Source organism: Marmota flaviventris, chromosome 1 (genome assembly GCF_047511675.1).
Source record: "Marmota flaviventris isolate mMarFla1 chromosome 1, mMarFla1.hap1, whole genome shotgun sequence".
NCBI classification, from domain to species: Eukaryota; Metazoa; Chordata; class Mammalia; order Rodentia; family Sciuridae; genus Marmota; species Marmota flaviventris.
This window is the reverse complement of record NC_092498.1, coordinates 158,831,972-158,846,743: the sequence shown is the minus strand read 5'-3', so window position 1 is coordinate 158,846,743 and position 14,772 is coordinate 158,831,972. Positions and strand designations below refer to the sequence as shown.

The following is a 14,772-nucleotide window of genomic DNA, read 5'->3' as shown; positions in this document are numbered from 1 at the left end:
AAGATATTGTGTCCGCCGAAAACAAAAAATAAATATTAAAAAATTCTCTATGTCTCTCTCTCTCTCACACACACACACACACACTCTGTTTAAAAAAAAAAAAATTTAAAATGCAGTCTTAGAGTTCGATTAACTTCTCTTCCAGTAGGTGGAGCTGTGCCCACCGGGCCAAGCTTCTCCTCTCAATATGCAGGAACCAATTATTGTGAAGCGGCTCCTCCTCCCCCACTGGGTGGCTCTCCAATCCTGCGTGTCTAGGGCCTTTTCTTGTGTCTAGTCACTTCCCCACTTTTCCTCCAGCCAGGCCGCGTTCACCAGTGATGCTCACCACAATACTGGCTACACACCAGGTCTGCTGCTCCAGAGAGCCCTATTTTCTTGAACCACTGGGCACACTCTCCCTGCTTGCCATTCCCCCAGACCCTAAGGTTGTGGAGCATGGGGCTGAGAACTGTCAGCGTATTTTGCCTGCCCTCCAGTAGCCACGCCCCCGGGAGCTGGTGCAAGAGATCTCAGTTGTCAGTGCTGGTGGGAGCGGTAGCCTGGGGTCCCACGCCGCTCCTGATTCCCTCAGTCTGACTATCGAGCTCACGGGAGAGCTGGGAGGGGCCCTTGAGGTTTCCCTGCTGTGTGTTTAGGAAGGGCTAGGGGGTTACTCACCTGCAGCTGCCTGTTTCAATGAAGTTATCTCCTCCGCCGCATTCTGGTGATGTCAGTTCTCTGCCATGGTGATGACCCATGCGAATGGTGGCCGTTCCTTCCCTTTGCCGGGTGTCCGATGCAACGGGTGGGTTCCGACCGGCTCTCCCAAGCCTCGTCTCAATCGTGTGACTGCTGCCTATGAAGGCTCGGTTGGTATTAATCTCAAAAGGTTCATGGAGGAGCTGATGAGTTGTTTCTCTATTCAGTGGGAGCGTTTGTAGCACTGAGTTGCAGCGGTTTGGCTGTGAGACGCAGGCTTACAGGAGCCTGAATTCTCCCGCTCTGGGCTGGGTGTGTGTTCTGAGGGGTGCAGACTGTTCGCCCCAGGTCCACATAAGCACAGCATTGCCTAGTGATCCTGAGCAAACAGCATTCAGATGGTTTAAGACTCCCTTTTTCTGCGCAGCTGAAGAGGTCAGAGAATTGATCTCTCCGCATCTGACGCCATGTTCAGATTTTTGAAATTTGATAAGAATACCATTCAAACTTCTGGTTTGATATTAAACAACATGCATTATAAAATCATATGTTTATTAATTATTATTTTTTCTTATCAGTTGGTTTAATCTGGTCTGGAGTAAACCACTTGCAAATTCAAATTGTTCTTTTGATTTACTCATGCAAGATGAGCCCAATCTCCAACTACCACATTGTGACAATCCAAGTGAAATATTTTGTGTGAGGGGAGTTTATTAAATACATGTGCAAAGGTTTCATTCTGAGGAAGGATGACAGCTAATCCTCTATGTTCTGCCATAAGAGTTGAACAAAATATAGATGTTCATAAGAAAAGCAGTTCAGAAAACACAGCATTGTTTACATAAAACTACTTTGGCACCATGAGCCTCTTATTCCTTTGGTTGTTGAGACTGTTCTAAAATTCTGAGCAAAGGGACAAATTTTTCAATAGGCCTTTCTAAGTATAGGTATTATGAGGAAGGCTAATATTATCTCTCTTCTTCACAGGAAGTAGTACAGCTTTGTTAGAACATATACAAAGAAGTTAGGGATGACCAAGGAGTACATCTTACTCCTGTACTTACCAATGAGAATGGTGTCCTCTGCTGTTGCTTTTCTGAGTAGTTCAGTTCTAGTATTGGGATGCTGGAGTATGACAAATTGCACACAGTATAAGTTTTGATGATCAAATTATGGAATATATTATTTATATATATATATATATATATATATATATATATATATATATATATATATATATATATAGAGAGAGAGAGAGAGAGAGAGAGAAAGAGAGATGTGGAGATATATATATATATATATATATATATATATATATATATATATATATATATATATTTCAATAGCAAAGTTTAGATAAATCAAAACATAACAAGGACAATCTCAGCAACTTAGCTAGAACCTGTCTCAAAATAAGTATAAACATACTGAGGATATAGTCCAGTAGTAATGTATCCCTCAGTTCAACTAGCATTAATAATAATAATAATAATAATAATAATAAAAACAAGGTAAGGATGAAAGAAAGTGAAAATGAAAATTAGCTTAGCTCAGGAAGATATGATGTCTCTATAGACAACATTTGCTCTTCTGCAGGAAAATGGCCTAAAGATATTTGATTATGAGAATCATTCCACCTATCAATCACCAGCATCTGGGAAGACTTTACCACACAGTATTTCAGGCAGGGGCTGAGGATGCACTTTGAGGATAAGGTAGGTAGCAAAGAGCCTCTGCCACTGACATATTCCCCACTTGGAATGGCCAATATGATTGAGGGCATACTGCCCCAGAGGAGGGCTTGGGCCTGCAGACTCCAGAGATTGCCCAGAGTTCAAATCTGCTAGCTTCTGTTCCTGCCAGAGCCAGTCTCATGGTTCCAAAAGTCTTTCTCCTCCAGCCTTCCTCCCCAGGCCACTGCACACTCACCATTTCCTGATGCTCGGGAGTCAGGCCTGATCCCTAGGGATCTTCAGCACCTGCACAGCAGAGCAACCTGGTACTCAAAGCATGAGACCCAAGTCCAGCCAAATGGCAGAAATGGAGGACTCAGGAGAAAAGGAGTGATCAGGAAGCCCACCACTTCATCCCTGCTGACACTCAGGATTGGATAGTTCTCACTAAGTACTCTTGATTGGACAAGGCTTCAGACCATGCCCTGTGAATCTGAGACCAGTGAGCCTTCTTTCTGAGTGACAGGAAATATTATCCAATCCAGGCATGAATACTGTTAGAATGACAGGTTCTTGGGTGTAGCTATTTTTTTTTTCCAAATGTACCCCAGAACCCAGAGACTCAGACTGCTATTTTAAGGCTAGGTTTCCTTCCAGAAGTGGGATCTAGCCCAACCAGCAGAACATTTTCATTTAAACTTACATATATAAGGTAATTTAAATTTATGGATTAAATATGTTTGTATATTATTCAGGAATGAAAAAATAATAATGAAAATCGTTATAAAATTTTATTTAACTTTTTCTGATCTCTGTTCTTTTTAGGTGACAGATTAAACTTTGAACTGGGAAGCAAGTCCCTAAAGCAACAATGCCCAATGAAAACAACACATAAGACACAAGGGCATTTTAAGTATTTCCAGTATATACATTAATAACATAAAAAGAAAGAGTTGAAATTGACATTAATGCTGGGTTATGTTTAACCCAGCATATACAGAATACTACATTTATGTGACTAATATAATGTCATAAACTCAAGTTTGAGCCTTTCCATCATATCTGAGTTCACGGTACCCACATTACAATTTGAGAGCTATAGGTCACCTGAGTTTCTAGTATTAAGGTTAGGTGAAGCATTAGCATTAGGGGGAGGGAGGACGGAAAGCGGTCAGGTGCCAGTCAGGTACAAGTTCTTTTGTGTTTCTTTGCTTTAGCTGATTTTAAATGACAAAAACTTATGGAAAAGATCTTATTTACCTTATTCTTTAAATTTACCTCAAAGACAAATACCAGCTATAATTTATCTCAACATCCCTTTACATGTAAAAATATATGTTGATATTGAATATATGAGAAGTTTAATCAGGGTTTATTAATTATAGAACAGGCTGATACAGAGGAATGTAATCGTCTTCAGTCTTACATTTTTGAAACATAGAGGGACTTTGGCTATAAAGACATACAACAGATTTTTTTTTTAATAGAGGGCATAGAGAATAGGGAGACCAAGGTGGGACATATAATTACTTACAGTACCATGAAACATCAGAGAATTGGAATCTGGATTTAAGAAAAGGAAGATCTGACATATTGTATTTGGCATATGAGTGACATCAGTGTGAAAAACCAGCCTCTATCTCAGAGCAAAGCCTGTCCAAGGAAGGGACATCACCTTTGTCCTTAGAAAGACCCACAGAGCACTCCTAGGCACATTCCCACCCTGCCAAGTTGTTTATCTACAAATAACAGGAGAGATATTTTACACCAGGTGTCCCTGACTCAGGCTAGGTGGGGATCCATAGCAACCCCCTAGTAGCCACCAATCAGCATGAGACAGGGAAATACCTGGGATGCCAGATGACCCTCCCAGTAGTTTATGGTGGTTGATAATGTGTTGGGAAACCATGTAGTTCAGCATGAACACCCCTCTTGACTTAAACCAATTCAGTTCAAATGAATCCCCCTCTTGTAACCAATCACCCCTACCCAACTTGTTTCCACCAGTGAATGTGCTAATCATGTTATTTATTTTGTTATTTGATTTTCCCACGGTGTGTGAAGATTTGCTAAGAGATGCTATGATGTATGTGGGGGTCCCTGACTTCTCCAAAGAATGTATAAAACTGCTGCAAACCCTGGGCTTGGGGCCTCTTAGCGTCACCAGTTGCTGTGTGTGTGCGTGGAGGACCAAGCTAGCTCATAATAAACACCTCTTTGCTGTTTACATCGATCTTGGTCTCTGGTGGTCTTTTGGGGGGTCCCGAATTCGAGCATAAGAAGTGCCCGTGATGAGAAGGTTATAAGATTCTGAAAGAAAATTGATAGTGTGTCAGATAATAGCTAAACATTATCTTCAAGGTGTTTGTCAGCTGTGGAAGCACAGCACCTACTTATATGAATATCCCCCATTAAGCCACTATCCAACTGCCAATTTTATAGATGAGAAAAATATAGGCTTCTAGATATCAAATATCTCAGCAGCATGTGTAAGAACAAAGGAATGCCCATGATAGAACTTTATGAAATCTCTTCTTGCATTCTGAAAATTTGGTTTGCTTCTTATTTAGGGGTTGTCTGTCTAGAGAATTATCATTTCTTCTCTATTTTAAAGAGAGAGCCTAGTGAAGACATCACAGTAGTTCCCTTTGACTTGAGAGACTATTATTTATTCTTTTTTCACATTAAGGAAATTTTTAGTAACAAGTCTGTGTCAACCCAGGTTTTTTTTTTTAACTTCATTCATTCATTTATTTATTTTTATTTTTATTTTTTAATTGAGTTTTAAAAAAAATGAATGTCAGCAGAATGCATTACAATTCTTATTACATGTATATAGCACAATTTTTCATATCTCTGGTTGTATATAAAGTATGTTGACACCAATTCGTGTCTTCATGCATGTACTTTGGATGATGATGTCTATCACATACCACTATCCTTGCTAATCCCCTGCCCCCTCCATTTCCCTCCCACCCCTCTGCCTTATTTAGAATTCATCTATTCCTACCCCCTCCCTACCCCACTATGAGTCAGCCTCCTCATATCAGAGAAAACATTCTGCATTTGTTCTTTTGGGATTGGCTAATTTCACTTAGCATTATCTTCTCTGGTGCCATCCATTTACCTGCAAATGCCATGATTTTACTGTCTTTTAATGCTGAGTAAAATTCCATTGTGTATATATGCCACATTTTTTAATCTGTTCATCCACTGAAGGGCATCTAGGTTGGCTCCACAGTTTAACTATTGTGACTTGTGCTGCTATAAACATTGAAGTGGCTGTGTCCCTGTAGTATGCTGTTTTTAAATCCTTTGGGTATAGTTCAAGAAGACGGATAGGTGGGTCAAATGGTGGTTCCATTCCCAAATTTCCAAGGAATCTTCATATTGCTTTCCATATGGACTGCACCAATTTGCAGTCCCAGCAGCAATGTTTGAGTGTACCTTTTTCCCCACATCCTCTCCAACACTTATTGTTGTTTGTCTTCATAATAGCTACCCTTCTGACTGGAGTGAGATGATATCTTAGAGTAGTTTTGATTTACATTTCTCTAATTGCTAGAAATGATAAGCATTTTTTCATATATTTGTTGATTGCATAACCTCTTCTGAGAAGTGTCTGTTCAGGTCCTTGGCCCATTTGTTGATTGGGTTATTTGGGTTTTTTGGTGCTTAGCTTTTTGAGTTCTTTATATTCCCAAGAGTTTAGAGCTTTATCTGATGTGTGAGGGGTAAAAATTTTCTTCCAGAATGTAGGCTCTCTGTTCACCTCAATTTTTTTTTCCTGAGAAGAAACTTTTTATTTGATTTCATCCCATTTATTGATTCTTATGTTTAATTCTTGCACTATAGGAGTCTTATTAAGGAATTTGGGGCTTAATCCCACATGATGAAGATTAGGGCCTACTTTTTTTTTTCTATTAGACACAGAGTCTTTGGTTTAATTCCTAGGTCCTTGATTGGGCAAATGCTTGGAGACTTCAGGGAACAACAAAGCACAATACTTAGTCCAAAATCTGAGTATGACCCAGGGAAGAAAATAATATCTAAATTGCTGAAAAAATAAATGTAACTCAAGCTTGCCAGTTGGAAAATTGAAAAAAAAAATGATGTGATTTTATTTGCCACATGGACAAGTGATGACCCAAGGGAAAAAAATAAAAAATAAAAAAGTAAATGCCAATACCAAAAGAATCTTGCCTATAGAGAAACAATTGCAACCAGAGAATTCTTGTGGCAATACAATAAATTGTCCCAAAATGTCCTTTCGAGTGCTTGATTTGTCATCTTCTCCTGGAAGGATATGAAATGTAAGTCCAAGAACATTTTCCCTAAGCTTTGTCATTTAAAATCCCAAGCCTTAGCCAGAGTTAAGTAACACAAAAGGAACTTGTGCCTGACTGGCACCTCATCCCCCACTTCAATGGGTCAGCTGACCCCAAAGCAATAAGCCCCAGGATATTTCCTGCTTATTTTCCAGTTGGACACTAATGGATCAGTGGATCCAATAAAATGAACTCCAGAAATTATCCTCCTGTACCATCCTAAAAGAAGCACATATAACCCAGACCCTTATTTAACCCACCACCATTTTCTGCCCCAATAAGTCATGCCAGGTGATTGATTGAATTCACCATTGAATACTGAATAAAGAAAATCTTGCTGATGTGAGGTTCCCTTCTCCCACTTTTGTCATGTGTGTGTCATTTGTGCTAGTACTCCTCAACCCAAAACTATACAAACAGGAATGGTGTTTCAGCCCCTTGTGTATTTGTCAATGTATCACTGCCCACTTTCATGGAGGCTCACAGAAGGCCTGGCAGGTGCCATGGAGAAGACTTGGACCTGGATGGCAGCATTAGAACACTCTTTTCTTCCAACTGAAGTTAATCAATATCGTGAGCCTGCATCCTGGATGGAGGCAGAAAATAACAATCATTACAGAAGATTTAGAGAGCTCAGAACAGTGTAAAACCAAACTGTGTGTCTGGGCTCATTAGCTCACTGGTGAGAAATATCTGCAATGGCCACATGATGACAGCCTTTCTCAAACCAAGGTCAACCTGGGTGCTTGCCTTGTTTCCAGGCCAGTCACCTGGAGGCCAGGCATTGGGCATTCACCTGCCTTCTTACCAAACCTACAAAGCCAGTGCCCAGGTGTTTGTTTATTTACATATGTATATAGATACAATATCTTTATTTATTTATTTTTTTGTGGTGCTTAGTTTCAAACCCAGTGCCTCATGCATGCAAAGCAAGTGATCTACCACTGAGCTACAACTCTAATCTCAGGTGTTAATTTTTAATTGCAGCTGAACACTCTGGGCAGGGGAAAAAACAACAGCTTGATGAACTACTGACCCCAGCTGGCTTGTTTTGCTACAGAGCTGATGAGTTTCAAAAGGGAATTATGTGTGAGGTCTTGCTCCCCAAGTTACAATGATGCAAAAATACACATAATACAGAGAACTTATACTTTAAAAGGGCTCAAAGTTTTTCTCTCTTTAAGAAAAAAAAATATTTGGCTATCATTGTGAGTCTAGGAAAGCTGATTCCAGATTTTCCTTCTTTTGTAAATAACTTCATAGGTTTTAAATAAAAAAAATCAAGACTCTCACTAATCCACTAAAGTACATGCTGTTTTTCCTTGCCTCAGTTAAACATGGGAGGCCTTGTGACTTCTTGCTTCCTGGGATCCCATGCATCATAGCACCCAGCTAAAGCCATAGCTTTTTAAATACATGTTTCATACTTTATCATGTATGAGCATTAAATTATTAATATTCCATTATTACTAATATTTCTATAATAAAATAAAAACTAAGATATTTGTTAATAAGTGGATAAAAACTTTGATTAATATATTGATAACATAAACATGAAACATTTTGAGAATGATGAAAAATACATTTAATGTAATGTCTTCATTATTTTAGCTCTCTATGACTAATAGTAGATAACTCCTTCAATGTTTCTTCATTTTCTTTTGGTCATTTAAATTACAGTTCAGCAAATGTTTTTAAGTACACAAATTCCAGATTTTGTATTTTTAAAGAACAAAAATGAGAGATTTGAGCTCCTGTTGGGATTTTAAACTTCATAAGCCATTTGGGGCATTTTAACACATATTTTTATATATGTGCACACAGCCTAATTCTTAGAGAGGGATGACTTGGAGTTATAGTGTACTGTCCTGAGCAAAAGAGAAAATTGCCTTAGGTTATTTCTAATAAATTTCAACTTTTTGAAAAAAAATAATTATTTGTCTTAAGAAATAAATTGTATGAAATCAATTATTTATCTTTCTAGCATTCTTCTTCCTTTTTTATTTTATTAAGAAGAAATAATGGGGCTGGGACTGTAGCTCAGTGGTAGAGCACTTGCCTTGCATGTGTGAGGTACTGGGTTCAATCCTCAGCACCACATAAAAATAAATAAATAAAGACATTGTACCAACTACAACTAAAAAAAATAAAAGAAGAAGAGGAAGAAGAAGAAGAAGGAGGAGGAGGAGGAGAAAAAGAAGGAGAAATAATAACACAAAAGAATTCCAAAAAGTTAAGTGGTTCAGTGTGGGTATAAAGGTGTATCTATGATTCTAAAAATAGAAATAAGGATCAAATTATCAGATTTGCCTCAAACAAGAAAGGTACTGACTTATTTCCACCATTCTTCACTAGGTTCCTGAGATTGTGAAAAATCACCAGCTCCCCCGCCCCAAAATTTATTTTGTTTCTCAAAACCAGTTCAAGCTAAAATATACTAGGAGCACTGTAGTTTTAGACAAAAGTGGGTTTCTAAATGATACAAATAATATGAGTTATCTACTTTATTTTGTAGATAGAATTTTTGTCTTTTCTTCTTTTTCTACCTAGATAATCATTCTGTACATATTCTCTTTTAGGCACAGATCTTGAAAGAAAGTTCCAGAAATAAGACATGGATCTTACCTTGATACACAGAGTAATTAAGGCACATACTTGGAGCTTGGCATAAAAAGTGGCATAGAGAAATAAAATAAGTAGAGATCATTGAAAATTATACCTAAGTGCTAAGCAGCACATTCATAGTCTATAACTACATGAAGAGACAAGTAATAATAGCATATTTCATAAATCAGTCACTACTAATATACCATGATTACAGATATTTATGAAGACACAGTTTTATGTAGATTTATTGGTTTAAAAAGGAAAAAATCAAATAATGTAAGTGATTTAAAAATGCCATTGATATTTTTCTGCCTTCAATGCCCTTTTAGCTGATATTTAAATTGTAATTAGCCGCTCCGCCGTTCCGCCCGCGCGTCCCGCGTCCGCTCGTCCGTCTCGTTGCCGCCCCCGGCCCTGCGGGCGCGGGCCTCTGCGTGCGGCGCTCCTCGCCGGCGGGCGTCCCCCGGGCCTTCGCCTCGTTGCCGCGGGACTCTGCCCAGGGGAATGGTCTGCGGGCCGCGTTTTTGGAGACAGGAAGTGAGGCGGGCGATCCCCATGAGCGCGCAGCGGCACGGGCTGGCGTGCGGGCGCGGCTGCGGCGGCCGCGCGGCGGGGCCCGGGGAGGCGGGCCGCTGAGCGGGCGCGCGGCCCCGAGGATGCGGGCGCGGGTGCAGCGCTGGCGTGTATGCTCCCTTCTCTTGGCCTTTGGAGACTATGTTGCTTTTTAATGGCGGCGGCAGCTGCTGGGTGAGCGGCGCGAAACTGGACAGAGTTCATCCCTTCAAGAGAGGGCCGCTTTCTCCCGACGTCATCACCGCGGGATTTTCCTTCTTTGCCCCTCCATTCTTGAAGGGAGAAGATGCCACTGCCATTTGGATTGAAATTGAAACGCACCCGGCGCTACACGGTGTCCAGCAAGAGCTGCCTGGTTGCGCGGATCCAGCTGCTCAATAACGAGTTTGTGGAGTTCACATTGTCTGTGGAGAGCACTGGCCAGGAGAGCCTGGAAGCTGTGGCCCAAAGACTGGAGCTGCGGGAGGTCACTTACTTCAGCCTCTGGTACTACAACAAGCAAAATCAGCGCCGATGGGTAGATTTGGAGAAACCTTTGAAGAAGCAACTGGATAAATATGCATTGGAACCTACTGTCTATTTTGGAGTGGTGTTTTATGTGCCTTCAGTTTTACAGCTACAGCAGGAGATTACCAGGTATCAGTATTACTTGCAGCTGAAGAAAGATATCTTGAAGGGAAACATTCCTTGTACGTTGGAACAAGCGATTCAGCTAGCAGGTTTAGCCGTTCAAGCTGATTTTGATCAGTATGAATCCCAGGACTTTCTTCAAAAATTTGCCTTGTTTCCTGTGGGATGGTTACAAGATGCAAAAGTATTGGAAGAAGCAACCCAAAAAGTGGCCTTACTACATCAAAAATACAGAGGGCTCATGGCTCCTGATGCTGAAATGCTGTACATGCAGGAGGTAGAGAGAATGGATGGCTATGGAGAAGAGAGCTACCCTGCCAAGGACAGCCAAGGGAGTGACAGCCATTGGAGCATGTCTTGAAGGTATCTTTGTGAAACAGAAGAACGGAAGGCCTCCTGTGATATTTAGGTGGCAGGACATTGCTAACATGTCCCACAACAAGTCCTTTTTTGCATTAGAGCTGGCAAATAAAGAGGAGACCATCCAGTTTCAAACTGAAGACATGGAAACAGCAAAATATGTATGGAGACTGTGTGTCGCTCGACACAAATTTTACAGATTAAACCAGTGTAACTTGCAAACTCAGACTATCACAGTGAACCCAATCAGGAGGAGGTCATCTTCAAGGTTGTCTCTGCCTAAACCCCAGCCCTATGTGATGCCTCCCCCGCCCCAGCTGCATTATAATGGACATTATACAGAGCCATATGCTTCTTCCCAAGATAACCTCTTTGTGCCCAACCAGAATGGATATTATTGTCACTCCCAGACAAGTTTGGATAGAGCCCAAATTGACCTCAATGGTCGAATCCGTAATGGTAGTGTCTACAGCGCACACAGCACCAGTTCCTTAAATAACCCTCAAGCGTACTTGCAGCCCTCTCCTATGTCCTCCAACTCGAGTATTAGTGGAAGTGATGTCATGAGACCCGACTACATCCCCACTCATCGGCACAGTGCCCTGATACCCCCGTCTTACCGCCCGACCCCAGACTACGAGACTGTGATGAAGCAGCTCAACAGAGGCCTGGTGCATGCCGAAAGGCAGAGCCACTCGCTGAGAAACCTCAACATCGGCAATTCCTATGCATACAGCAGGCCGGATGCCCTGGTCTACAGCCAGCCTGAAATTCGGGAGCACGCGCACTTCGCCTCTCCCCAGTCGGCCCACTACCCATTCAATTTGAACTACAGTTTCCACAGCCAGTCTCCCTACCCCTACCCTGCCGAGAGGCGGCCCGTGGTGGGCGCTGTCAGCGTGCCCGAGCTGACCAACGTGCAGCTCCAGGCGCAGGACTACCCGGCTCCCAACATCATGAAAACCCAGGTGTACCGCCCGCCGCCCTACCCGTACCCAAGGCCGGCCAACAGTACCCCAGACCTGTCGCGCCACCTCTACATAAGCAGTAGCAACCCGGATCTCATCACCAGGCGGGTCCACCACTCGGTGCAGACGTTCCAGGAGGACAGCTTGCCCGTGGCCCATTCCCTGCAGGAGGTCAGCGAGCCCCTGACGGCCGCCCGGCATGCCCAGCTGCAGAAGAGGAACAGCATCGAGATCGCGGGGCTCACGCACGGCCTGGAGGGACTGTGGCTCAAGGAGAGGACCATGTCGGCCTCGGCCGCAGACGTGGCGCCGCGCACCCTTGCCGCGGGCCGCCAGCCCGGCGTCTTCGCTGAGCGGACTAAGCCCGAAGAGCAGGAAGGTGGGAGATACGGCCACAAGAAGTCTCTCTCGGATGCCACCATGCTGATACACAGCAGCGAGGAGGAGGAGGAGCTGGAGGAAGATGGGGCGCGGGCCCTCCTGGCACGGCCTGAGCCCCGACCTGAGCCCCGGCAGCCCGCAGCCTACGCCCACGAGTCGCTGCCCGGCTGCCCCTGTGCGGCGGGCACCCCGCTGCCAGGGCCTCTGCATATTCACGAGCCCAAGCCCCACGGGGCAGAGGCGGAGCAGAGGGCGAGGGAAGGTGGCCATGTCCACGCAACCGTGGAAGCCCGGCGGCCCCGAAGGGACTGGCTGTTGACGCCCTCCATGTCCGAGTCTGACCTGACCACATCTGGGCTGTACCAAGCCAGGAGGGACTCTCTGAAGAAGAGGCCGGTGTCAGATCTGCTCTCGGGGAAGAAGAACACTGTGCAAGGGCTCCCGCCCCTGGGGGGAATGAAAAAGACTCGAGTAGATACAAAAAAAATTGGTCCCCTTAAATTGGCTGCCCTCAATGGACTCTCCTTGTCTCGATTGCCTCTACCTGATGAAGGAAAGGAAGTATCCACCAGAGCGACAAATGATGAAAGGTGTAAAATTCTGGAACAGCGGTTAGAACAGGGAATGGTATTCACAGAATATGAAAGAATTCTTAAAAAACGACTAGTTGATGGAGAATGCTCAATAGCCCGACTCCCAGAAAATGCAGAAAGAAATCGATTCCAAGATGTCCTTCCCTATGATGATGCAAGAGTGGAGCTTGTCCCAACCAAGGAGAACAACACTGGTTACATCAATGCATCACATATCAAGGTCTCTGTCAGTGGAATTGAATGGGATTATATTGCCACACAGGGGCCATTACAGAATACCTGTCAGGATTTTTGGCAGATGGTATGGGAACAGGGAATTGCAATTATAGCAATGGTGACAGCAGAAGAGGAAGGTGGAAGGGAGAAGAGCTTTAGATATTGGCCACGACTTGGTTCCAGGCACAACACTGTCACCTATGGAAGATTTAAGATCACAACCCGGTTCCGCACAGACTCTGGCTGCTATGCCACCACAGGCTTGAAGATGAAGCACCTTCTCACGGGGCAAGAGAGGACAGTGTGGCATCTCCAGTACACAGACTGGCCTGAGCATGGCTGTCCTGAGGACCTCAAGGGATTTTTGTCATACCTTGAGGAGATCCAATCTGTTCGACGTCATACAAATAATACAAGTGAACCAAAAAGCCCCAACCCTCCTCTGCTGGTCCACTGCAGTTCTGGGGTAGGAAGAACCGGTGTGGTCATTTTGTCAGAGATCATGATTGCTTGTCTGGAACACAATGAGGTCCTGGACATCCCGAGAGTGCTGGACATGCTGAGGCAACAGAGAATGATGCTGGTGCAGACCCTCTGCCAGTACACGTTTGTGTACAGAGTTCTCATTCAGTTCCTGAAAAGCTCCAGGCTCATCTAAGCTCCCAGACCTTCTCACGGGGACCCATCATGGGAAGCGTTTACAGCTAAAACAAAGTGCTTGCCTAACTCATACTTTCTCCTGGACACCTGATCGGCACCGAGATCCATCACGACTGGCGGTGCAGTATGAATAATGGCGCGCATGAGGCTGCAGAGGGGCTGGGACCTGGGAGAGGTGCAGAAGAACAAGGACTCGGTGCTGAGGGTGTTGCCTGCTCTGTCCAGTTTGCAGTACTTGCACACATTTTGGAGATTGTATTTTTTAAACAATTCTCTATTTTACGGAAGCTATGCTGGGCAATTCTGGCAATCATTAAGGCGCATAGATTTCTATCTTGTAGATTTGTATCTTAAACTAGTTTTTGATAATGGAATTTTATGTAATGACTAAAATATTTAGGGGTTTTCTTAGCAAGAAACTGAACTTTCTGTGGGGAAGATCCACAAACTTGAGTGGTTCTTGTATGATTTTGTATTTAAAACCATATTACTACCTTTGTTATTTAAAACAATAACAACAAAACCTTGGGTACTTAATGGGTTGGACACTAAGCCCAAAACTCTAAAGAAAATCTATAAGTGTTATTTTGAAACATAGAAAGCATTTTTATATTCAAAAATTTTTTATCGTAAAAGTTCTATATATTTGTACCTTCTATATTTTCCAAATGAGCTCAACTCATGAAGATACTGCAGTGAGTCAGTTAATGTAAAGGAAAGTTGGAATGAAGGCATATTATTTTAAATGTAAGTGAATCAGATTAACTAATTTTTCAGTATTATTCATAAACCTAAATGAGTTTGATTTTATGGGTAAAAAATGAAGTGAAAAACAGTTACATAGGATGGTTTTAAGCACTTTTATGTTAAAGATAAAATCTGAGTTTTAATATATGTGTTGGTTGATATTTGAACAGTAACAATGGACATTGTTTCAAAAAGTGTTCCTAAGGGAAGGATTAAGAGTATGTAGGGTGACTAGGACAAGAGTAAGTGGCATGTGATGGTACAAAAATGCAGTATTATCTATATTCAGACTGAAATGCCAGGGTTTAGAGTAGGAACTGGTGAGGGTGGGCACCCATCCCATACTGTCCCTAGT

General features: G+C 42.7%; 1 long non-coding RNA gene and 1 pseudogene across 1 annotated transcript in view; both read left to right on the top strand.

Annotated features, from left to right (window-relative positions):
- Positions 1–14,772, top strand: part of LOC139707305 (uncharacterized) — a 127,932-nt gene that overhangs the window by 16,155 nt on the left and 97,005 nt on the right. The window lies entirely within an intron of this gene.
- On the top strand, positions 9,669–13,842 carry LOC139707299 (tyrosine-protein phosphatase non-receptor type 21 pseudogene; annotated as a pseudogene).